Source organism: Uloborus diversus, chromosome 5 (assembly GCF_026930045.1).
Source record: "Uloborus diversus isolate 005 chromosome 5, Udiv.v.3.1, whole genome shotgun sequence".
In the NCBI taxonomy this organism is placed as follows: Eukaryota; Metazoa; Arthropoda; class Arachnida; order Araneae; family Uloboridae; genus Uloborus; species Uloborus diversus.
In genome coordinates this window covers 99,965,775-99,992,617 of record NC_072735.1, presented here as the reverse complement: position 1 = coordinate 99,992,617, position 26,843 = coordinate 99,965,775, and the positions used below count along the sequence as shown (strand labels likewise).

Below are 26,843 nucleotides of genomic sequence, written 5' to 3'. Positions count from 1 at the left end.
TCCGCAGTTCCCGGAGACTGTCGAGCAGAGTAATGCAAGGAACCGAATTCTCTTCCAGACACTGTAGAATTTTTAATACAACACGTTTTCTGTAGTGAACCTTTAAATTTTTTATGATGCCCTGATCCATAGGCTGCATGATAGAAGTTGTGTTCGGAGGAAGAAATTCCAATTTAATTGCAGTTAAGTTATTTGTCGCTGCCTTGGGATGTGCAGGGCAATTATCAATAAACATTACAATTTTTCTTCCAGCTGAGATAAATTTATTATCTATTTTTTTTAAGCCAAGAATTGAACACCTCTGAAGACATCCAGGCTTTACTATTGCTTGTGTAATCGACTGGCAAAGACTTGACGCTGTTAAAGCATCTCGGCTTCTTAGCCTTACCGATAACAAGCAAAGGCAGCTTCTCCGTGCCTGACATATTGCTTGCTACCATAACAGTTATGCGTTCTTTGCTCGGCTTTCCACCCGAACATGTGTCACCTTTTATAGCAAAAGTTTTGTCAGGGAGACATTTGAAAAAAAGTCCCGTCTCATCTGCATTAAAAATATCGTTTTCATTGTACTCCATTAGAATAGTTTTTAATACTTTTTCTTTCCATTCTTCGCAAATTTTTTCATCTACTACTGCGCTTTCGCCACAAATGGTTCGGTACACAATGTTGTGTCGAGTTTTAAATTTGTCTAGCCAACCTGCGCTAGCTTCAAAATTTGAAATGCCGATATTTTTTGCGAAAGTTTCTGCTTTTTCACGTATGATTGGTCCAGATAACAGAACATTTTCTCTCTCGCTACTAGCATCCACTTTACTAAGGCCTCTTCAAGCTCTGGATACCTTCCATCCTTAAGGCGTTTTCTTTTTGCATTGAATTTTTCGTCAGCAACCGCTTGGAGGTAGACATTTCGGTTTTTTAAAATTGTTGAAAGCGTACTTGGAGGCACACCAAACTTCAATGCAATGTCCTTCTTTTTTGCTATGCCTAAATCGACTTCTTTGATCAGCTCAACTTTTTCTTGCAAATTTAAAATTTTAAGTTTTCTCTTAGCCATTTTTTTAAGGTCTAAACTTTGAGGGATAAGCGAGACAGCCCCTCAATCACACGCTTTCTTTAACACATAAAGAAAAACAGCAAATTTAGAACGACCTTACAGCTTTGTAGAACAAGCTACGCTAATTCGAGAAAGAATCACTTCTGTCGAGACAACAGTCCCCGCCCGACTTTTTTCCCCCAAAAGTAGATATTTCAGTCCTAAATGTACCGCCCCCCCTTTCTCTATTTTTTTCTGTCCCGGGCTCCGCAAAGTCAGAGCTTTGGTTTCCCCCTGTGCAGATTTTTCTTTTTAAGAAAAAAAAATGAAGCAAACAATACCTTTAGGAAAAAAAAGATAAAACATTTACAAGGTTACCTATAAAATATCGAATTCCTATTTATCAGATCTACTTAGTCTAGACGCCTTTTGATGCAATGCAGTGGCGCCAGCTTTTTTCTTTTTGTTCATACTAGAAGAAAAAAAACGATTTCGACTTATAGAGTTACATTAGCATGGAAAATTTGACAAGGTCAGGGGGAAAAATTCGGCTCATCGAATATTTCGACTCAACGAAATTCGGTTTATCGAAAATAATTGACATGCATTCTCCGTTCAGTTGGACGGGAATTAATAACCACTTCGGCTTGTCGAAGTTTTCGACTCATCGAAGTTCGACTTATCGAAGTTTCACTGTACTTCTGTTCTTTCACTATTACTTGTTATTCTTGCAACATTTATTATACTGTTTGAAAACTTAGTTCAAAATAATTTCAATTACTTTTTAGTTCTATCATAAATACACATATGTTTTTAAGAGTAATTTTAATAGTTTCTTAAAATTCTTATGCTAAGTTGTTTCTGGAAGTAAAGTATTTTTTTTTAAATTTTCTATAATCTTTCCATGTATAAAAATTTAATAAACTGTGTTGTAGGTTTTTCTTTCCTTCCAAAAAAAATTGTCTTTTTTTTAACCATTTTATTAAAAAAGTAGCATCTTTTTAAAATATATCTTTAGTTCAACAACTTTACACAACTTAAAATGTTTAAAATATTGCATTTAATACAAACATACAATGAATTTCAAGTAGAGCAAAGAAAGAAAACCATTATCATTGGTAACGTAAATCAGGGAAATTTGGTGAACTTAATCAGGGAAAAGTCAGGGAACTTTTTTTCACAGTTCCTGTCGCCACCCTGAATTAATCCACTAACCATTTTGACCCCTGTAGAGCTCAGATGCAGGCCATCCCTAGCAATCCAATCCCGTTTACAATGACTCCATACATCAATGAACCTGATACTGCGCTTTTCGCAAATTGACTTCAGTAGCAAGTTCATACACCTCGCACGTTGATTTAGCCAGCTCCTATGCACTCCATACCTGGGAAGCAAACCAACCACTTGGACATTCGTCGAAAAGCTGGTTGCTTTATCCAACAGGGATTCCCATTCCCTAGAAAACTCCTCATTTTTACTGTGGCCTACATCATTTGTTCCCACCCACAAAGTAACCGTGTCCTCCTTATTCAAAACTCCCTTCTTTTCAGCAACCATATTAACGTCTTTTACCCTAGCCCCTGGTAAACAACACCTAGCCACTTTACCCTTTACTCTCCCAACTGTGTTACCCACCTCCCTTACCATAGAGTCCCCCAAAATTACACCCTTAGTTTCCCAATCTAACTCCTCATTTGAAACTTCCCCCTGAATCTCTGGAACATTTATACCCTCTACAACTGGCCTACATCCTAATGCTAACTGGGCTTCCAAAACTAGCATCTTAAGTCTTAAGTCTGAGAGTTCAGCAGATTTAGTGCAAATATAATCCTCCTCAAAAACATTGTGATGATATAGCCATTGATCTTTCTTCTTAAATATGTGCTCTCAAACCTACTGTTCCACGGGCAGTAGATCGTGCAAAACAAGTGAAATAAAAATTGTTTCCATTTTTACATCAACTTGATATGTTTTATACTATTCTAAACCCTGGAAATTAAAAAAAATATTATTCGTTCTCTTAACGAAGGTGGAATTGAATATTTGTTGCACGTCAGTAGACCTTCTGGGAAAACCTGCGACACCGAATTACAATTTTTTTTTTCAAGTTGTACTGGCTACCTGCAGAAAATTGAGCAAACCAACTAATGCTGAAATAACTCAATCTAATTAAAAATTTAAAGTGTATAAACATTACATGTTGGACAATGTTCAACATCATTAATGAACTTTCCCCATATGCTTTTTTTAAGGGCTTCGCATCGAATGCTGGTTAAGAAAAGGGGTCCCCTGGCTATAAAGTTTATGAAGACCATCGTTAATCATGTGAGCACTAGGCTCAAAAGCTTACGCCTTCAAATTTTTTTAAGTTAAAGTCTGAAAAAGGCAACTGTCTCGGACATTTTGTTACATGAAAGTCCTAAAAACAAAACCGTAGATGATCTTCAACTAGGGACAAGGGCTCTCTCTTTTTTTATTTTTTAATTTAGGTCATGAAACTAAATGTTACGCAATCTTTAATGCTGTGGGCGTTCAGAAGCTGTCCCTCTGAACATTTTCGGGATGAAAGTCCTTTAAGCGAAAATGTTGGCTATCTTCAAAAATGTCAGGGAATGGGGGTGTGTTAAATCTCACATATCTGAACAATAGTTGCTACTGATTTTGGTCGAAACAAATTTTTTTTTTCTTTTGTCATTTACTATTGGAAAAACTATATATTTAAATTTTATAACTTTAATTTAGCACCCCCAGGCTGTTGTGCCTAGCCACCTCTTTCAATTTGAAAGCTACCACAGTCTACTCTTCAGTAATCAATTTAGGAGGAATATCTGGAGGAATCAAATGAACTGGAGACCATTTTTGCTCATATGATCATTATCTGACTTTATATAGGTGGAAAAATGAATTAAAACAGCAGTTTATTTTTCAGTTAAGTTTTGAACAGTGAAGTAATGCAAGATTTGCTATGCTATCAAGACAATATACATTTATAGACAAATAAATTACAATTAGCATGAACTGTATCATTGCCTTTGGGCAACAGCAGGCTATCTTCAGATTCATCGTTTTTAAGTTTTCAGGGGGGGGGGGTCGTCGAATTGTTAATATTCAATGCAAATAACACCAAAAACAATAAAAAAAAGCGACCATTTATATGTAAACATAATAATTTCTTAAAGTCGGAAATAATCTCCCCATTCTGGCTTTTCTAAATAACGAGCCTGGCTTTCTTACTTTTGTCCTGAAGCTTAAATGTCTAATTGTTGCTCTGAGATGACAATATGAAAAAAAACTGTTAACTAGTATTAAACTATATGTAACTAATAATTAAAATAATATTATAAAATATGATTTTCATCAATTTCAATTGCATTTTCTGCAATACAACACATTTTTATTTTTAGCAAAGAAGTTTTGAAATATTTATCCCAGTCTATTTCAGGTTCTTTTTTTTCTTTTGGAGAATTATTCAAAAATATAGTAATTATTAAATTAATATTGATGAAAATTTAAATAAATATTCTGATTCAACTCTCGATTGTATTACCTTCTAAGTAATTATTTTTAGTATAATTTTTTGGTAACCAGCAATAATTCCTAGCTTTTTCCACTGGGCAAAAAGGCAAAATGCGCAACCCTAGTCAGAAGAAATTGAATGTTCTAAATTTCATACATGCACTCACAAAAATATGAAAGTAAATTATTAAGAATAATTAAAGTTATTTGCGAGGAAGTATCAACAAAAATTTTAGTTAGAATTTATATATGCGTCCTCTAAAAAACTTTTTTTTGTCTCTTATGTCTGTTTAATTATCACTAGAGACGTACCGAGTAGCACTTTGGCCGAGTACCGAGTACTCGGCCTTTCACTACTCGGCCGAGTTATCAAGTACCAATTATGTTTTTAGAAGAACCACCGACACACATGTGATGAATTTTGAACTTATTGGAATTGTAGTATAGACCTCTTTGTCCGTATAATAGTTTTTAAAACTAAATTCCTGCTGAAATTTAATTGCGCATTATATATACAATTTTGTTTGTGTCAAAAATTTTACAAAAAAATTATTTTAAAAATTAAAAATAAATAAATAAAAGGTATGATTAATCAAGTTGGAATTAAAACAAATTACAGTAAAATCCCTCTAATGCGGACACTAATGGGACAAATTTTTTTGTCTGCAATATAGAGGTGTCCGCAGGACATGGATTTAATAATGTTATTTGCATTGGAAATGGGGAATTAAAAATTGTCCGCATAAGAGGGGTGTCCGTTAGGAGGGGTTTCACTGTATAACAATCAATTATAGTTCTAGTCCGCCAAACATAAATAATTTTAAAAAGCAGATAAAACAAATGTGCAGGAACACTGCAGACACGTGTTTCTGCCCCCCCCCCCTCCGTTACAAGGAGCGCCTTTTTCAGTGCATAGCATGTGAACTAAAGAATGTAAAGACATTCAGCAAAAAAATCTGACTTTTGTTGGATGCCTTTAAATCTATGAGCTCCCATTTTGTGCATTGAAATAGGAATTCCTTGTAACGCCAAAACACGTGTCTGCAGAGTTTCTGCATTGTACTTTTAGCGTTGTTTTATTTCCTTTTATTTTTTAAGAAAAGGTATTTTTACATTTTTTATAGGGGCATTCTACGGTATTTTTGACATTATGTAGAGTCCATAATGTGACCTTTTTTTGCCATAACTTTTTAATTTACCGTTTGATTTGCAAATTATTTTAGTATTAGCTGGTGTGTTGGTAGGAAAAGATCAAAATAAAATAATATGCTAATCAAAGAGTAAATTAAAAAGTTATGGCAAAAAAGGTCACGTTACGGACTCTACATAAATGTCAAAAATACCGTGGAATGCCCCTATAACTAATTTTTGTTTGTAGCAAAAATCCATTTTTAATATAAAAATTCCATATTTTCTATACTTACCTTTTTTGCGTAATTTTTAATAAATAAGTTTTAACTTTGGGGACATTAAAATAAAGATTTTTTCCATTGAAGCATTACAAACTTCATTATTCTCAAAATTTGAATTTGACTTATAAATTTTAATTGTAAATGATTGCAGAATATAATGCTTGCTCTTTTTTTTAAATAAATTTTAATATATGTCTTGGACAATATTCAATTTTTTGCAACTACTCGGTATCGGCCGAGTATCTGATCAGAATTTGGCCGAGTACCGAGTAGTTACCGAGTACTCGGTACGTCTCTAATTATCACTATTATAATAATTAATTAATGTTATTAATTTTTTCATTACAAATATTTACTATTTACTTTAGTAAGTTAATATATAAATCTTTAAAAATTTACTTTGTGACCCCCCCCCCCCCGTCAAATTTTTCTTGATGATCCGCCACTGTATATATATATTTGAACAGCAAGAGATTTACTCTTACAAGTAAACCCCTGAATAATTACTTCATTACAAATAGGTAACTTCTATGCAGGTACCGATTTCAATCTCTATTTAAAGATAGGCATTTTTTTGGCATGATTCTCAAACAATTAATACGGTTTTACATGAGATTATGATAAGAAAACTGCCCTTTAAAAGAAGCTGAAACCTTGTTTTTGGTGTATACGTAAAAAACTATACATAAATATACATAATTATATAAATAAAAATAGTATATGTAAGTTCTGCTGAATAAAGAAACAAAATGTACCACGATTTACTTCCAATTTCGTCGACAGAGACAACATTTCTATTTCTTCACATTTTCGTTCACGGGTAACGAATGCAATATTAAGAGTCGGGAATATTCTTACTTGGCAGAGTTGCAATGCAACCTTTAAACGGGTTTTCCAGCTGCCGGCAGAAGCTCTACAGGCGTAACCCAAATGCCGTTTGGCAACCGCGTGTATCACAGATGCCAGCGTTTCGGAAAGACGCGTTACCACTTGATTGCATCAAGTAAGGAAAAATGCTAGGTATGTCCCATGCAGAGTTCGCATATATATATATATATATATTAGGGTGGTCCTTATTTATATGGGAAATTTTTTTTTTCGGAATTCAACAAGTGACGCCCCCTAGTTTTGTGACACTATAATAAAAAGTAATCGGTGCAAAATTTGAACTTGATCGGTTAATAATAACACGTGCCCCTAGGCCGCTGAGCTGTAACACTTTTGATAATTTTCCCACAAATCTTCGAGTTTTTACTTCAGACCCCGTACATCGTTTCTCCTATGCTTGCAAAATATTTTTACAGCAAGGTAGCGCTAAAATTAAATTTTTTAATTACTTCATACCGTCTAAAGATTTTACATTGAATAAGAATGAAATAGTGCTATAGAAACTTTACCTTAATCGTATGCTTTTCTCAATGTATATCAATCGTGTGCATTTTTTTCCCGATAGTTTTGGACTGTCTGTAAAATACTAAATTGCTTTTGTGACTCATATTTGGTAAATTGATTGTGAAATTCCTCGATTAATATTGTGCTCCTCTTTCAGTTGTATCATTCACAACTTTAAGCATTTTAACGATATCTCTTCCCTTTAAATAGATTCCTTCATTTTGCCATGAATCAAGATCAAATCAAAAAACATCTTTTGGTGTTTGTAACTTATCAAACAGTTTTATTGCCTTGTAATTGATTCTATAAAGACGAAGATCTTTACTTAGAAAGTATTCCAAATCATCTACTGTTATTTGAAATTTTTTATACAGTCATCAGACACGTCTTCCTATTCAGCAAGCATTTTTTTGAAGTAGTCATTTCCCATCTTTAAAGTTAATTCCTTCATCCAATACGGACAAAGCTACTAGTTCATCCCCTAAGTACCATAAGTGATTTAAGAATTTTTCAATCACTGCTTCTGCTGCATGTTTGTCATCATTTTGTACGCTGCAGGTTTTTAGACACTAGTCTTTATATTAATTTAAAAGGCCTAGAATGGGTTGCTGCGAAAAACTATCTCCTCATACAACATTAACTGTAAAACAGCATTTTAGGGCAATCTCTTCATGTAAGGTCAATTTAAATTGTTTCCTAAATATATAAATATTCAAACAATAAACTCCTTTTGCCACCCATCTGGCTCACAGATAAGCTCCAGGTTGCCGAAAACATATCCCTGTAGGAGGGAGGACTTCACCAAGAAACATTATTACACGTTATGAGAATTATCTGTAATATTTCTTAATTCCGCCTTCTACGAACAATAATATGTCATCAAATTCTTCTTTTAGAAATCAAGTGGTATGTGTAGTTTTTGAATTTTGAAGCGCTTAAATAATGGAATATCGAGTCTAGAGCTAAGAAAGACAAGAATTAAAGACACTCTGCAGTACGATTTCTAGGGCATGATGATAGCAATACAAATGCAATATATCACCGTTCAGCTTTTGCTCTAAAGAATTACATACAACATATACAACTGAAGAAATATCTCAGAAATTCTGAGTAGCTGTTCAACTTTGGGACCTGAAGCTATCATGGTAAGCTTATTGGCATTTTTTTCCAGTTACATCTGGATGTAGCTTTGTATCCCAGGGAATAACTAAAAAATCTAAATTTAAATTCATGAAATCTGATTTTACCTCTCGAAGATTTTCTCTTGCTCTCTTAAGGGATGTACGACTGATCATAAGGTTATTTGGATTTAAATTTACTGCATCTACATAGGCTGTTAATAAATGAGCAGCATCTTTGTCCCCAATATTGCATTTGTCAACACATTGATGAAATGCGAGCAGATATCAATAGTTGTCAAGCTTTTTTGCGTTTTGGTAAACCAGATGTAGCAAAAAAGGTTCAACAGGTTAGGATATATACCCATTTCGGTTTCTAAATCTTGTGAACTGCAAGAGGAATTTGATGATAGTAAAGGACTATGTACTGAAATAGAAGACAGTTTAAAGTATAGATTTTTACATAATTCCAATTTGGGATTTTTTTAAATTTATATTTTAGATATGGAAAATAGAGTTTATTTTTATTGTAGGGTAATCGAGAATTTTTCAAAATTTAAATTATAAGAATGCATAAACATTTAAGTATATAGCTAAACAACAGCGAATTAAAATATAATTGTCATTACTTATATTTATAGCATGGAAACCTAGTGACCCTATATGCCACACCTATTACATACACAGAAAATTTTCTAAACCAACACCCCCAAAGCCTGGAGGAGGCAGTTTGTTGATGTCAAAAATCATTCGTTAATGGCCTAGGCCATTCATTAATGACCTTTAGAATCCCTTGTGTCCATCTTGGTGGAAAGAAATGTTCCCCTGCCGCTTGGTTTGAAACGAGCGCGAATAACGGTATGCCTGTCCCAGGGCCATTGGTGTACATGTACCCTATGTAATTTGTAAAATTTTGCAGAATGAAAGTGAGAGAATGGTTGGTCTGGAAGTAGCAACATCTATTGAGGTTCAAAATTACTTTAAATATGAAACCTAGGAATATTTTTGCATAAAAATGAGAAAATCCGCAATTTTTTCTTCGAAACACAAAAAAGGGGGCCCTAGGGGCACGTGTTAATATTCATGGATTGACTTGAAATTTTGCATGGATCATTTATTTGTATAATGGAACAAATTGAGGGGGCGTCGTGTAAAATATCTACAACTTTAAAAGTAAGGACCACCCTAATATATATATATATATATATATATATATATATATATATATATATATATATATATATATATATATATATATATATATATATATATATTATATATATATATATATATATATATATATTTATATATATATATATATATACACACTGCTCAACATTGAAAATGCAACACCAGAAGGAGTGTTCAGAAATTTGTGCAAATTTTAGAGTAGACGTACATAGTGATGTAAAATACCCGGGTATTTATTTTTAGGGGTAAATACCCAAGGTATATACCCGGGTAAATACCCAAAATGGGTAAATACCCGGGTATTTATTTCAAAAATTTATATTCATCTAAAATACTTTTCTGTATGTATTCCATTATGTATATATACAACCAACCATATACAAAACAATAAATTTTTGCCCAAAAATTGTATTTTGATCACATATTTAAAGAATTATTGTGTGAAACAGCTTAGCAATCTAATATGATATTCACATTAAATGTGTTGGATATGCCTAATCAATGTTGATAGCCAAATTTCAGATATAAAAAGCCATTCTACAAAAAGAAAAAAGCTTAACTGGTTACAAAAAAAAAGCAAACATCAATTTTTTAAGGTCCTAGTCTTTTATAACCCAGTAATATGTCCCTGCATGACATCAAAATGTAACGAAATGTCGCTCAATTTATTATTACAATTTATTTACCTATATCTTACGCAGAAATTTCCTCTAAACTTAGTTCAATTGTTCAGGTGTATTCTGTATCACACACACATATATATACACACACACATAATATACATAAACATTTAAAATTCATTTAAAATTTTTAATTTTTAATTTTAGGGTTTATGTTTAAAAAAGATAATAGTCACCTTTTAATACTACCTAAAATTTTTTTGCAAAATGCGCAATTACTAGGGGATTTACCCTGCCTTTGGATAAATACCCAAAAAAATATTTACCTTCCCACCCTACAGGGGAGCAAATGCAAATGAGCAAGGCAACAGAAAAGAAAATTTTGCTTTTTTTTTTTGTTTATTAATGTGAAAACTGTTTCTATATTTTCCATGCTATCGCTTAAATATCAATAAAATAAATAACACCATAGTTTCTTAATAACTTCTCAGTTTATTCTTCCAAACATCCCTCATGCTTCCTTTTTTTTCATTTTGGATATGACTGACCTAGATTGCGATTTTGAAATCCTGAAGTTCATAATGAATTGCTTATACTTCTCCAATTATGACATTGAAAAGAAAGGTTCTTTGGTTCACGATATGTTTCTTTCATGATTTCATCAAGTCTTCCAATAAAAAATATTATAAACTGCGTAATACATATGTATATATCAGTATTACCAATTATTTCATATTTAGATTTAAAAAAAAAATTCTCATTTGCTTTTTTGCATTTTTTATTAAATACCCAGTTTTTGGGTATTTACCCAGGCCTTGGGTAAATACCCGGGTAAATACCCAAAAAATATTTACCTACCCGCTGGGTATTTACCCGATCCACATCACTAGACGTACATCACTAAGTCATGTAAACAATGTGAAATGCGCAGCTCTCCGACGCACGTGCAGTAAGATATAGGGGAAGGGACTTGCAGAATGAGCAATATTCGTGTCAAAATTTCTGGCTGGAGAATTATCAAAGGAATTTTGTTTTTGTCTTGGAGGACACATGTAACACGAGAGAATGCCAGGCCGCGGTCAACGAAGACTTCCAGTACATAGACGATTTTACAAGGGGTATGGTGATTGGACTGAGAAGGGGAGGTTGGTCCGTAGGTCAAATCGCAGCTGATACCCACATGGATGCGAGCACAGTGCATCGGCTGTGCTGAAGCTGGTTGGAACAACAAAATGTGGCCAGATTGAGGGGTGCAGCAGGAGCCAGAGTGACGTCAGAGCGCGTGGATCGACGTATCCATCGACAAGCTGCAGCAGACCCATAAGTCATTTGTTCCTCGATTCTGCAGCAGGTGCAAGATACCCTGAATGCTTCCGTGTCAACCAGAACCATTTCCTGTCGTTTGGTCGCATGTGGTCTGCAATCACTGTGTCTGCTAAGAAGACCAGGGTTCGTACGGGTTATGGAAATCTTGGAAAGTCATGGAAAAAAATAAGCGAATTTCAGACCTGGAAAAGTCATGGAAAATTGAAATTTTCATTGAAAGTCATGGAAATTTATTTCAAGTCATGGAAAAATATCCTGGACAAAGAGAAAGTAACCGGAACTAAAAGAACATTAGAAATCTTGAGTGTTTTTACAGTATAGCACATAAATCTATTAAAAGTGGAAAATTGAACGATCCCAAAATCAAATCTAAATTTTGGAATCTCATTGTATCCACTTCTGTCGCAGTTGATTGCCTTTTTTTGCGAAGTCATTTTACTGCTTGGACATCACTTATTTTGAATAAACTGTTATTTTCAACACTTCTTATGTTTCATATTCTGTAGTAGCGAGCTTGCACGTTCTTGGTTTTGCCACGCCCACTCAAAAAAAGCAACTCAATTGCATCCGAATTCGATTCCATCACTCGCAAGAACTTTATTATTAAATTTATCAGAGTTTATCTTAACCAATTTGGCGGCCCTAATTCATGGAAAAATTGTAGCCGTATTGCAGCAGGTTTTCGCTCGTTATTTTCACTGCAGCACATATTGGAACTCTGCTTTTCCCCCTGGAAAGTGTCAAGTATTATCTTCGACCACGCCTGCCTTTTAGTTCGCATGAGTGACTTTTAATGCTCCCCCATTCTCTGACCCCTGGGCGTGTTCGACGGTCAGTTGTAGAAGGGTGTAAGAGAAGGAATTTGAAAAACATTGAAAACAGATACTCAACGCTTGGCATAGTTATTCTGAACCAACATCATGTTGCTATGCTTTTTCAACGCAGCTTTAGCGCATGTATGTGTGTGTATAATATTATATATCAACACTTAGACACACACTGACATACACGATACACTCAATCATTATGATTCATTATTTTAGACTCGTGTATGTGCATAATCCAATTATTCTTTTATTGGACATGGGGCACAGTTCTATTTCAGGGCCCCCCTAGAACCCGACTAAGATTTTTTAAGACACTGGGATGAAAATCATTTTGTGCCCCCCCCCCCTATTCCCGCTTATTCTACATAATGAAGCTATAAAATATTTCGACACTGGCTTATTAGCACAACTATGCTAAATTTGGTGGTACCTTATATCACAATATAGTATTATACATTAAAAAAGTTGAAGAGATATAATATACAATAATTACATAAGATGTGGCTAAACTTTGCCCGTGGCAGCAAACTGGAAATATCAAAGTTATCTATGATATAACTTTTAAAAGTAAATACAGACTAAACTGAGTGGTTTTAAGATTTGCAAAGAGATCAAGTTTCTGAGAGGAATTTTTATCAACAAATATGAGAATTTTTCCTTGTCTTAGCATTTGCAAAAATACCAATGATATCATGATAGTCTAGATTTTGAGTGAAATCGTCTGAGTGAACTTTTAATTAACATGACAAATTAAGGGGATTGTACCCCCCCCCCCCTCTGAAATCTAAGAAGAGGGGCCTGTGCCCCGCATGACCCTTCGGTAATCAGGCTCTGAGTATGTGGCATGTTTGTTTTTTGCTCCACAATATTAGTTACCTGTAACAAGCGGTAACCTTTTTCTTTCCTCTTCGTAAGCTCTCCACCTATGCCGATAAATAGTTTATAATTTCATTTTTCTTTAAAATTTCCCCAGAAGAACCACTGAAATCTCCCTTTCCAAAGGCAGACTGAAATTGATTTCAATTCAAAAAATGAAATTGGAAGGAAACCCCTTCATCTCTGTCCTTTCTAAATAACTTAGTATGTTATGTTGCAACAAATAATTCCCTTAACTAATTCAGTTATGAAATTGCTAATGGCTTTTTTTAATTACTCCCTGAAATTTTGAGAAGTGCATATGAGAATTTTGGCTCACATGAGTGCATTTTGGCTTTTTCTTAGTATCTATTGATTAATGTTATTAGGTAGTTTGTATCCGTAGCCTCCCCCCCCCCCACCGAGACATGAGGAACCCTTTATATTAGGTACACCACCATATTCCGCAATAAGGCTTAAAAAATGGGCATAATCGGTGATGCCTATGCGCCTCTTGATTTTTCCAGGACTCGTTTTTGGGGGGGGGGGGGGGGAGGGGAGCTGTATTTTAATCCTATACAGCAATATCCCGTTACAACGAATTTCAAGCGGCCACAAATTGTATTCGCTGTTCCAGGAATTTTGTAGCAACGGAATTCAAGCAATTTAACAGCAATTATCTTGTAACTAAAAAATCACTTTGCTGAAGCAGAAATTTTATTGTATTAGTATTCGTTGTAACGTGATCTCACTATATACAGTGCTGTAGTCGAGAAAAAATATTTTGAGGTATGCACCAAATGTAAAAAGTTAACATTACAATTTACCTTACACTTGAATCGATTTTTTCAGAAAGGGCATAAGTCTTTTTTTTTCAACAGTGAGTTAGCCGTGGTTTTACCATATTTGTATGCAGAGAAATCGACTAGTATAGCAGGGAAGTCAATCCTTGTACAACAAAGCACTTGATTTAGGGGTTACAATTTTTGTTTAGTGCAGAAAGGGCATAAGTCCCGGACTTATGCTCTTTCTGCCCTAAACACGAATGAAGGAATAGGAAGACGCATTGTGAATGTATGGCAAGATCATAGAAGAACTAGATTTTTTGGAGTAACGAAATGAAAATAAATGACTACTTTGATTAGCACTATTACGGTAATGGTAGATTCGTCTGTTAGGGGTGTTATGGGGGATTCGAAATCATAACCTGAGTAGAGATAAGACAGAAAACTCAAAATGAAATTCGCTAATTTCTCGGGGATTTTATTATTATCACTCTACCACCTATATTACCCCAATAATCACGTGATTTAAAAATCCGTTCTGGGGAATTGTGAATTCCTCATACAATATTTTTATTTTTGTAAGGAGTTCATTAAAAAATAATGCGATACATCCTGATTGATGTAAAAGTTTGAATATAAGTTCTAAAATAAGGTATTTTTAAGCACTTTTTTTAAAATTAATGATTTTCTTTGAAAACATCAAAAACCATTCACAATTACCCCAGTCAACCCTAATAGTTTTCCATCGCTTTATTTATTAAATTTAGGTCTCTGTACTTTATGCATTTCTAAGTACTAACCAGTTAGAAGTGACCTTAGACCATTGAGACAAGCCCTCCTGCTAAACACACGTGAGGTTGAAAGTCCCCCAGGAACGACCCCCATTGATAAAAGCTATTGTGTATTGTGAATGCCCTCGCTCTTTTTACTCATGTCTGCCTTTCAATATAGAATTAGTAGAAACTGAATTCCTTATCGATTTCGACATCGGGTGCAATAAGGTTCTTTTCATGTTTTTCGAAAGATACTACATTACACTCTTCTCCAAGAAAGCTATAGAAAAAATGTTATCTCTTGTAAAACTGAATTATTTCTATACTAATCTCACAAGAGTAGGGGAGGGTGGGGCAAGATGAGATACTTAACCAAAAAACAGTTGTCATAAATAAATTCGAAAACAATGTCTTTATTATCTCTCAAGTATTACAAATGAATAAACATTGACTTATAAATATTTTATTTCCAACAGAAAATTTTAGGCGCATGTTTAAACTTATTGTGCTAAAATCCCATCTTACCCCACTAGGTGGGGTAAGATGAGATTCAGCGTTCACATGAGCCAGTACAGTTATTTAAGTACAGTTTTATGTTTTGATTTTTCAATCTTCACTCTTTTGCCTTTATCTTTTGACAGGCCAACTTTTGTTACTGTATTAGTTGATGAGGTCCATGAAAATATTTCTTCCAAATTCCTTTTCACGTTTCGTTTTTTCTTCTTTTGCTCCTCGATCTTTTCCTCTTCCTGCTTGGATTTTTCTATTTTCTTCTCTCTCTGCTTAGATGTTCCCATTTTCGTCTCTTCTTTTTGCTTAGATTTTTCAATTTTCTTCGGCTCCTCCTGCGTAAATATTTCCAATTTTTTATCTCTCTGTTTATATTTTTCTATTTTTTTTCTCTTCACTCTGTTTAGATTTTCCCATTTTTTCTCCCCTTTTTGCTTAGATTTCTCCATTTTCTTTGGCTCTTTCTGCTTAGATTTTTCCATATTCTTCTCCTTTCTTTGCTTAGACTTTTCTATTTTCTTTCTTTCCTTTTCAGCCTTCATAATTATATCATTTTGTAGTTCATTTTTGTATGGTGATTTTTGATAACCGCTGCTTTTCCACATTTGCGAGGCTTTTTCTCATTTTTGAATGAACTGCAGCTTGGTACTGGCGAAATATACTCTGGAGAATATACAATGTTCGACAATACCTCAATTGTTCGAGGAGTTGAGAGTGTACAAATGAGTGAGCCTTGGCTACCCGCATGTTTAGGATTTTGTAAGCCTTGACATTGGTTATTAGAAGTAGAATTTTGAACACAAACAGCATCAGCACCGTCGCCCGTCGGTTCTGTAGCTTCATTAGTTACAGGCTCGGGACTTCGGGCCACCGTAGGTTGAAGTTGTCTGTTTGTAGTTTCAGCCGGTGCAAAATCGTGTTCGCCAAATACGGTTGGATTGAGTGGCCAGATACCAGTCTTACGGAAACCATTTACTGCAGTTGTCATAGTTGCTGCTCTTACAAAGGCTTTTCTATAAAGTTTTGCTATCTGAAACTGTAACCACACGACCAGGGTTTGTTCGAAGCCAATTAACCACCTCTTAATCGTAAAATACACTTAGTGGTTTCATGAAACTCACACCAAGTGGTTGTAAATGGTGTGTACAGTGTGGTGGGAAGCATAAGATGATAACACCCTTCTCTATCGCATAATCAATCACAGTCATATTTTTTGTGTGTGTACAGTGACCGTCAAGAAGGAGTAAAACTGGTGCATCTTTACTTGCTTGACTTCATGTGACGAATTTCTTAAACCAAGAGAAAAATATTCCTGACTGCATCCGCCACTTGCATGGTATTCAGCCCAAGCCCCTGGTGAACAATCCTTCATGAGCTGATCATTTGCACGGACGTGAGGAAATACAAAAAGGGGAGGCATGTATTTTCCAGCAGCACTAAAACAAACTTCGATGGTGACAGTGCTGCCTCTCTCAGCGGACGTCAGGCAACCAACTTGCTTCCTACCTTTTAAAGCAGAATTTTTGATCTATGCTTTGGTACTATTGACATCCCAGTCTCGTCGCAAATATAGATTCTTGCTGGTGTCAATTTATTCTCATCTACAATACGGGTCAATAGATCAAAAAACTTTCCAACATTAACTTCATTGAAAGCAACTGCTCGGGCCGCACTCGTAGCTTCTGGTTTTCTAAGTGCAATTTGAGGATGGCGAGATTTGAATGCGAGTATCCAATCTTTACCAGCTATTTGTTTTTCTTTGTTAAAGCTGTGGTTTTTCCCCAATTTTTCAGCCCATTGATACGCCAAGAGCCTAAGGTCATACGATATAATGCTAAATAGCCTTTCTTCCATTTTCAAAATATAGTCCACAAGTAGGTCTTCTTCCAAAGAAAAAATAGTTTTGATTGGGCCCAAAGGCTTAACTAGATCTACTCTTGCGGTTTCTTTGTTTGAATAAATTTTCCAGCTGTTGAAACCGTGAAAACACCCCTGTCCAACGACTGAGTTTTAGTTTCTTTCACTTTTCTATGAAGTGTAGCCCGTGGTACATTATAAGCTCGGGATGCTTTCTGAAATCCCATTTCGCCATTCATTATGGATTCAATGGCATGTTTCATCGATTCTTGTGACCAGCTGCCTCTATTTGTCTTTCTTTGGTAAGTTCTCACCATAATTAGAAATCTGAAAAGAATTAAAATCAAATTTCAATACATGTGGGATAAGATGAGATAGTATTCCATCTTGCCCCTCTTGCAATATCTCGTCTTGCCCCACTGTGCCATTTGTCGTGTTCACTGTCTACTCAAGTTCAGGTTATAAATAAAATTACCTTAAATCACTGTAAATTTATCCTTTTGAATTGTGGATTGCTATTATATGATAGCAAAAAAGATTAAAAAAATGGTACTTACCAAACTACACTTGAAAAGATGACCCAACAAAATAGGAGTACGGCGAAACACACGAAAATTGAGAAGAATATTTTATACGATGCAAATGCCGCGCACAAAATGATTGATTCAACCAAGTTGGTTTCTTCTTCTTCCATTGAACTACTTGACTACTTTTCCGCTTGATGTCTGCACCCAAATAGTGAGGAACTTCAGTATCTCATCTTGCCCCCCTATCTCGTCTTGCCCCATCTTCCCCTACGTTTTTTAAACACAAGTGCGCCAAGATGTGCTCAAAATCTGTTTTAAAATTGATACCAATTTATTCTCAAATGTGATTCCAATCTTTGTTCAAATGAGTTTCCAAGTTTTAACAAAGCAAATATCTTGAGCAGAACACATTTGGTGCATTTTTTTTATAACATAATAGAATTCGAAATATACTTTACTACACTTCCTGTACAACGGATCACATTCGAACCACATTTTAGTACACATTCATGCAACTGAAACAAACTTTCATTAACTGCATTGAAGTACAGTATAACTTCGATTTAACTATTTGCTCAATTTAACGATACGTTTTATTGGCCCGGATTTGACTGCATTGAATGTCGATGCTTCTCGCGTTAACGATATCCTTGATTTAAATTACTTTTTTCAGTACCTTGACAATCGTACGATTGGGTATGGGAATATTGTAGCCTTCCAAGAGTTGCAGGCAAGTCAAGTGTTGGGTTTTAGCTTTCAATTCTGCTCTAACTTCGGCACTAGTTGCTAAAGTGCTTCAGGAGTTTTCGTGGTAAATCAGGGAGCTGACAAGCTATTTCTATGTAGTATATAAACATAAAAAAGTTTTCTTAGAGAGTTCCTGATTTCTTCCAAAAACTTCAATGTCTTTTATTGAGAAAGTTTCTGAATTCTTCAGAAAGATTACATGTTAACTTCGGAAGGGTTACTGACTTTTAGCCGGAAACTTGTTTTTTTTTCTAGATATGTTACTGCCAGAAATCAAGCATATTAGCTGTGCATAATTTTGTAGGAACGTTTCGGAATATTCTTTATGGTTTTAAAATGCATAAATATTTAGAAATTTTGATAAGTTCAGATTTTTTAATCTTAACTTGGTATTCAAAGCATTAAAATACGTAATACAATTATTTCTAAGCGGTATATAACCGTAAATATGATACTATCAAACTTTTCATTGCTCAAAAACGGAATACCTCATAAGCGAATACCAATGCAACAAAATAAGGGTTTAGTCTTGTTAAAAATTCTACTACACTGCTTGAATTCCATTGCGGCTAAATTTCCGTAACTACGAATAAAACTTTCGGTCCATTGAACTTCGTTGTAACAGAATTGTAGTACCTTTATACGAGTTAAAGATTTACTATGAAAATCACTATAAAAGCATTTCTGCAAGAGTTTTTCAAGCACACTCAAAATCAGAAATAATATTAGTTCTTAGTTCTGCAATAGGGGAGGGTGACCCAAAGTGGGTAGGTCGCCCAAAGCGGATAGGCCTTCGTATGCCTCCCCATGGTGTATAAGTGACAATGCATACGTATGTCGTGTTTACATAAATACCCCTGAGTTTTAATCAGTCCCAGCGAAGCAGCAGTGAAGCGGAAGGCGCACCAGGCTTAAAATAAAATTAAATAAATAAATAAATATAAATAAATAAATAAATAAATATATATATATATATATATATATAGCATTCTCTTCTAGTTTATAGTTAAAATTTTGGTCTTTTGACCATATTTAATGAATCCTCCACGGCTGATGAGCTCTGGATTCACTCTTTTTCTATTCCTACTTAATAGCTATTTGCATTTTTCCTTTTTATCATCATTTGTTATTTATAATTTGTTTAATATTTGTAATTCTGTTTGCTTAATTTTATTTTTACTTGGCTTTTTAGTTTTGCTGCGTTGCGCATCTATGGGCTCTTGGTGTGGTCTTTTCAATATTTTTCACTTTTATTATTATTATATATATATATATATATATATATATATATATATATATATATATATATAAAATAAATTTCCTTCTATTTGGTATGCTATTTTGTTATGTTTTATTCAACCAATCAAAAGTTACAGAATTTCAAACACGAACCTTCATGACAAAAAATGGAACACTCGCCATTCACAAATTTCAAACTGACTGAAATAATCATGCAATTCCTCGTTCCTCAATAAATTTGACAATCCTGATGGACAATAAAGAAGTATTTGTCGATTACTACAACACAAATGATGTTTGGGGGGGGGGGGGGTCCTGAAAAATTATGACTTTGTGACAAGGGGAAATAAAGAGTACAGTGTGACATCAAGCATTTTTTAAATGCGAATATGTTTATGAAAAGTAGCTTGTAAAATGAGCTTTGTGACTAAAGGGGGGGGGGGGGGGGGTTAAATGTTGAAAAAATGTTTGACATTTATGGAAAGCCCTTTATCCAGGAATCGGAAGAAGATTTGCAAAATTAAGTATATGCAGTATGAATTGGTGGACTGAGGACGGGCAGAAAGTCAGCACTATATATGCTGTTTAAGGAAATTGATAACAACATTGATTTAATATAATTTGAATTTGTTGTTACTGAGGTTACCTAGTCTACAAAACTGTTAGGCAACTAGAGACAACTGTATAAACCATATGGACATCAATGCTAGTTAGGAAATTGAAACGACGGTCAAACAAGAAGGTTTCTGTCCAATTTTCAATGTAGCAGTCAGCTGACAAATCTGCTAATGATAAAGCTGTTGAAAAAGGGACAAATATGCTCTGAGCTTTAAGTTATGTTGATATTGTGAAGACGGCTGTCATCAGATGGAAAAATTCTTCAGTAGTTATCTTTGGAGAGGAAGTCCTCCATGTTGTTCTCTTGATAGTCAAGATTTGCTCCCTTATGGAAGTAAGTTACAGCATCATGACAAATATGCTGCATGGGACATTTTAAAATGCTAAGAAAAATGCTCTGATTGCTGTAGAGCTCAATCAAAAATGATCTATAACAATCTAACTCTTTTCCAGGACAGGGGATTTTCAACTAACATGAGATTAGAAAAATTTCACCATTTTGTATAGAGCGCGACCCGCGACAGTGGTTGTACTTGTGGGGTGCTAAATACAGCCAACATTGTCAAATTGAGCTTAGTCAAATCAAACTGCTTTTCTTTTCTTTTTTTTTCTTTTTTTTTTTTTTTATTGTGCATTGAAGATAAGAATTGAACTCTAAATTGAAGCAAACACTGTAGTCCAAGTGAATATCATCTGCAAATTAGAGTTAATGAAGAAATGAAATTGAGAGAACAACTCTGAAAATGTTTAAGCTGAATGGACTGCAAAGTTTATATTGTAAAATACAGCTATCACTGCAACTCAAATGATCTTTCTCCCAGTCAGAACCTGGTATTGCTTTTATTTTTCTTTCATCTAACCACTCAAGGCAATGAAATATAAAGCAGGGTTCGTGATGTTTTTGGTTTTTTAAAAAAATCAAAAAAGTCGGATTTTTTAAATTTAAATCAGATTTTTTAAAAATGTTCAAAGATTTGTAGATATAAATAACTTTTCATTTATAAACATAATATATTTCATACAATACTTAAATATATTCAACTTACTTTTAAAATTAAGATAAGTTCTCTAACTATTCAATAACATTTTAAGATTTATAAATACGTTATAATGCTTAGATAAGGTTTCCATTTAATCCAGTCAATGAGTGCTCAAAACGGGTGTAGCGTGCATGGAATATGCAATAATTTTTGACTTCAGAATATTGCTAAGGGTAGTTAGTAAGTAAACATACTAAAAGTCCCTCACCCTAGGGGGTGAGCTAAAGGTGGAAGGGAGGGGGGGGGAAGAAAATTTTGGATTTTTCACAACTTGTAAATGTGATAATTGGTTAAGCATACTTTAAATTTCATCCGGACAATCTGTGTCATAATTTTGACCAAGTTTACTTGTTGTATAATTCCAGTGTCTCCGATATTACTTTTTATCTCATGAAACTAATTTGACTGGGGCATTTTCACAAAACAGAGTAGTTATATGGAAATGTGCAGCTGATTATTTACTTCCTTTTAAAAAGCTATTTTACTGCTTTGAAACGTTTCAAGAATTAAATAAAAGTAACCCACTTAATAACCAAAAAAAAAAAAAAAAAAAACTTAAGTACAAATAATCCAAATGTGTCACATTATAAGATTTTCAGATATTTTTTTTAAACTACAATGCTAATTTGTTAAGAAATAAAATGGTTTAATCTTCTATCTCATTTCGAAAGTTTTTAAATGCTGTCACACCCTGTCCCAATGATTTTGTTAAACCTGTCACAAGTGTTTGTCACACCAAAATTACCCAGATAATAAACATTTGATCAAATTTAAACATTGTACTCCTATTTAGACCTGCAAACATTAGAACTCTGGAAAGTTTCATGTTTTTCCATGGAAGAATGCATTTGCTGTGGTAACTTAAGCATCTTTTTGTGATGGTGTGACAGTGAGACCATACAATTTAATTTATACTAAAAATCCTGTTAAATATTTTGTTATGAAAAATTAAGTCTCCAAAGTTCAGACAAATGTCACAAATAGTAATATAAATGCATATGATAAAAATGCTCCTGCTTTAAATAGTATTCCTGGGCAAATGAAAATACTATGTTTTTCCTAAATACAAGTTTGTTATATTATGTTAACTTTAGGCTCAAAAAATAATAAAAAGTAAACTTTTATGAAAATTATATTTGTAATTTCATAAACCTCATGTTATTAGCTTTAATTTGATGTATTACTTGTACAAATAAACTAATTATCAGTAGTTTAGACAACCACAAGTTACTTAATAAACCTCACAATACAAACAAAATGATATGACAAGATTGTGAAATGTATCGTCTTATAATCATAATAACTAAGTCAATGAAAATTAACTAAAAAGTGTTTAAAAAAAAAAAAAAAAAAAAAAAAAACCAACTGAGAAAAAACTAAAAAGAAAAATGTATTAGCCCACTAGTTTAGAATGTTATTAAGTACTACTGAGTAACTACACCATTGAAATAGTTTTATAACCGTACACAGATAAGACAAATCATAAATTCAAAATCAGAATAGAAGGATCAACAGTCGGGGGTCATTCAAATTTTACGGGATTCCTTGAATCAGAAAGGATTCAGTAGTACTTAATAACATTCTAAACTACTGGGCCTATACATTTTTCTTTTTAGATTTTTCTCAGTCGTTTTTTTTTTTTGTTTTTATTTAATAATTTTTTTTTATATAATATTTTACAGAACAGACTGATACAATTAACATTGATAATGCTGTTAAAGATTTTCTATTGATGAAAAGTAGAAAATTAATAATTAGGTCAGGGGTCTCCAACCTCTTACTGTTTTTGATTTTGAAAATTTGCCGAATCGAAGTCAGAAACGCAGTTTTTGTCAATCTTTGCAGGTGTTACAGATGGTCGGAGGACAGGTTTCAGAGTCCACTTTAAGAGACATTTTCAAAATTCACAACAGAATTCTCATTTTTAGGCAACTTTAGTAAAATGAAGGGAAATAGGGGTAGCCATTTACTCCCTCAATTATTTTTCAAAAATGAAATTAACTTTAGGTTTTCTTTGGAGACGTCAAAGGCTTTTCCCCTTGCAAATTAGTTTTAAAAGCTCAATTTTAGAGTTATCTTTGGTGATTTGCGATCTTAAAGAAATAAAAACTTAGATACTCTCTTCAGAAATTTTTTGGGAATAAAGTTCTAGAAATACATTTCTAGACATCTTTAATGATGTTAGGGGAAAAGTCAGAATTTCAAAGCTGTCCCAGAAAATTTTTGATACTGCAGTTTCAAAAACACAATTTTAAGCAATATACTTGTATGTTGAGACATTTGAGAAGGAATTGGTGACTATTCCCGAAAATCATTTGGAATTTGTCCAGAAATTTTTTGCAATTGAAGTTCCAGAAATGCAATTTTGAACTATCTTTGGTGACTTTAGGGAGGAAAGTGAAACTTTCAGACTCTCCTCAAAGGACAGAAAGTTGCCCCTCGCCCTGGCTACGTTCATGCTAAGCTCGGTAGTGGTTTTTGAGATTTTCTGGGCTTAGTTTTCTTTTAAGTTATTTAAAAGAGAATACATTGTCAAATTAAAAAAAAAAATCTTTTTTCAGTTTGCGAGCTTTTTGCGGGCCAGTTTAGTTTCTTTTTCTTTCCAGTAAAAGGTTTAAGAATAACTACGAGTAAATACAGTTTTTGATGACGCTTAAAATGTTTTGATTTAAGGAAATATTTTTGCTTATAATGCAAAAATTTTTGAAAAATCTTTCGATCAACAATATTTTCCGTTGACGTAAGAATAAAATGTAACGTATAATTAAAATGTGAAAACATGTTTTTTTTTATGGTGGTGGGGGGAGGAGGGGCTTTCAGCAGGAGAATGCAAGAGGGGCGGCAAATTTGGTGCCCTCCCCGGGCGGCAGAATTCTACTCTATGCTGCTGTATATTTGTTTATTTTTAATTTAAAAAATGACTAACTAAAATTTTTGACGCAAAATCTTATTATTAGTGCATGATTAAATTTCAGCTGGAATTTTGTTTTAAAAACTTTTCTATGGACATGGAGGTCTATACTACTATTCCAATGAGTTCAAAATTCATCACGGGTGTGTCAAAGATTCTTTAAAAACATAATCGATAACTCAGTGCTCGGCACTTGGCCAAAGTGCTACTCGGTACGTCTCTAATATTAAACCAAAAATATCTTCTTTTTACTTCAGATTTTAAGTAAAAAGACTTGGAAAATCAGCTGCGAATGTTACGTTAGTCACTATGGAATGACCCTTTGCTAAACTATTGCTAGTCGCAGATTTTTTAGAAATTGCAGCATGTTTAAAAACTTCTTTTATTTTGAGAAATCATTTTCAAATTAAAACTTATTTTTAGTGATTGAAAAATTATTCTGTAATCTATTGGATTTTTTTTTTGGGGGGGGGGGGGAATAAATTTGTTCATTTGTGAATTCTTACCTTTATAAAATCTTGGAATCCAAAATTTATTTTATTTGAATCCAAAAAATATTTTCCAAAATTTTATAATACAATCAAAAAACAAAGTTGTTTTGATTTATCGTACAATTTTTGCAATTTAATAGAAAACGTGAAGAAGTAATAACATTTAAGGTATAATCAAAATTAATCTAAAAATAATGGTTTCTTCTTGAAATCGTGGTTAGAGTCAAGACGAGAGAAATTACAGTCTAGGCTAGGGCAAATGGAGACTTCTTACTGTGACTGTATAGTTGTTTATTTTATACAGCCTGAATCGCGTCAGAGGAAAGTTCAAGCTATGTAAAATAAACAACCATACAGGTTATGTCAACGGTCTTTATTGGTGAATCCTGCTGAAAATTGAGGTTCAATGCGGTGCCATTAAGAAGAAAAAAACATGCAGTTAATCCGTGGCACAGTATAATCCGTACCTCGTTAATGTTACACTTTTTAAACAGATTATATGCAAGAAAATACAGTAATAGCAGTAACTAAGCTCAACCATTTCATTTTCATTGAACACTAATTTAAATAATTTTGTGAATTTTTTTTTTCTAGAAATTTTCCATTTTATGAGTCATGTAAAGTTACCAGCAGAAGACATGGATTTAAAAACTCTAAACGTAGCAGATACCCTGTAATTATAGTTAAAAAAAATTTAAGTTATTAAAAGCATACTTAAAAAAAGGTTTGGATGGTGGTGGGGAGGAGGGGGATACTCTTATACTCTACTGGCCATTAAAATTGCTACATCAAGAAGGCGACATGGTACAGACATGAAATTTTAATGACAGGAAGAAGATGATCTGTGATATGCAAATGATTAGCTTTTCAGCGCATTCAAACAATGCAGACGCCCGCAGTGACAGCTACATTGTGTTTAAATGAGGAAATTGTACAGCCAATTTCCCATGTGCAAATTCAATTTGAACATTGCTGCATGGTGGAAAATTGTTGTGGTGCCTCGTGTAAGACGAAGAAATGCTAACCAGCATGTTTCTGCCTTTGATAGAGGTTGAATTGTAGCCTACCGGGATTGCAGTTTATCCTACCGCAGTATAGCTGCTTGCGTCGGTCGAGATCCAATGACGGTTTGCAGAATATGGAATCGATGGGTTCATGATGGTAATACAGATCGCCGTGCTGGTTCTCAACGGCCAGTAATCACTAGCATTCGAGAGGACAGGCATGTTATCCGCATGACCTTAATCGATTGTACAGCCACATCATGAACCCTGAGTCAAGAAATGGGGTCATTTGCAAGACAACAAGTGTCTGCACGAACGCTTCGGCGACGTTTACATCAGCATGGACTGTCAGCTCGGAGATCATGGCTGCGGCTACCATTGACACTGCATCACAGACAGGAGCGCTTTCAATGCTGTGATCAGCGACGAACCTGGGTGTACCAATAGTGAGACGTCATTTTTTCGGATGAATCTAGGTTCTGCTTACAACATCATGATGGTTGTATCAGTGTTTGGCGTCATCGTGGTGAACTCACACTGACAGCGTGCATTTGCCGTCGTCATACTGGCCCATCTCCTGGCGTGATGGTATGGGGTGCCATTGGATACACATCTCGGTCACCTCTTGTGTGCATTGACGGAACTATGAACAGTCGGCGTTAAATTTTTGATGTGTTACGACCCGTGGCACTGCCCTTGATTCGAGCCCTGCGAAACTCTACATTTCTGCAGGATAATGCAGGACCGCATGTGGCCGGTATAGTGCAGACTTTCTTTGATACGGAAAATGTTTGACTGATGCCCTGGCCAGCATGTTCTCCAGATCTCTCATCAATAGAAAACGTCTGGTCAATGGTTGCTGAACAACTGGCTCGTCAGGAAACGCCAGCCACTTTGGTCAATGAACTGTGGCATTGTGTTGAAGCTGCATGGATGTCTGTACCTTTATATGTCATCCAATCTTTGTATGACTCAATGCCCAGACGTATAAGCGCTGTTATTGTCGTTAGAGGTGGTAGTTTTGAGTAATACTTTCTCTCAGGATCTATTC

At 34.3% G+C, this 26,843-nt stretch overlaps 1 protein-coding gene across 1 annotated transcript in view; it reads left to right on the top strand.

Moving 5' to 3' along the window:
• Window positions 1–26,843, top strand: part of LOC129223041 (muscle M-line assembly protein unc-89-like) — an 87,714-nt gene that overhangs the window by 34,399 nt on the left and 26,472 nt on the right. The window lies entirely within an intron of this gene.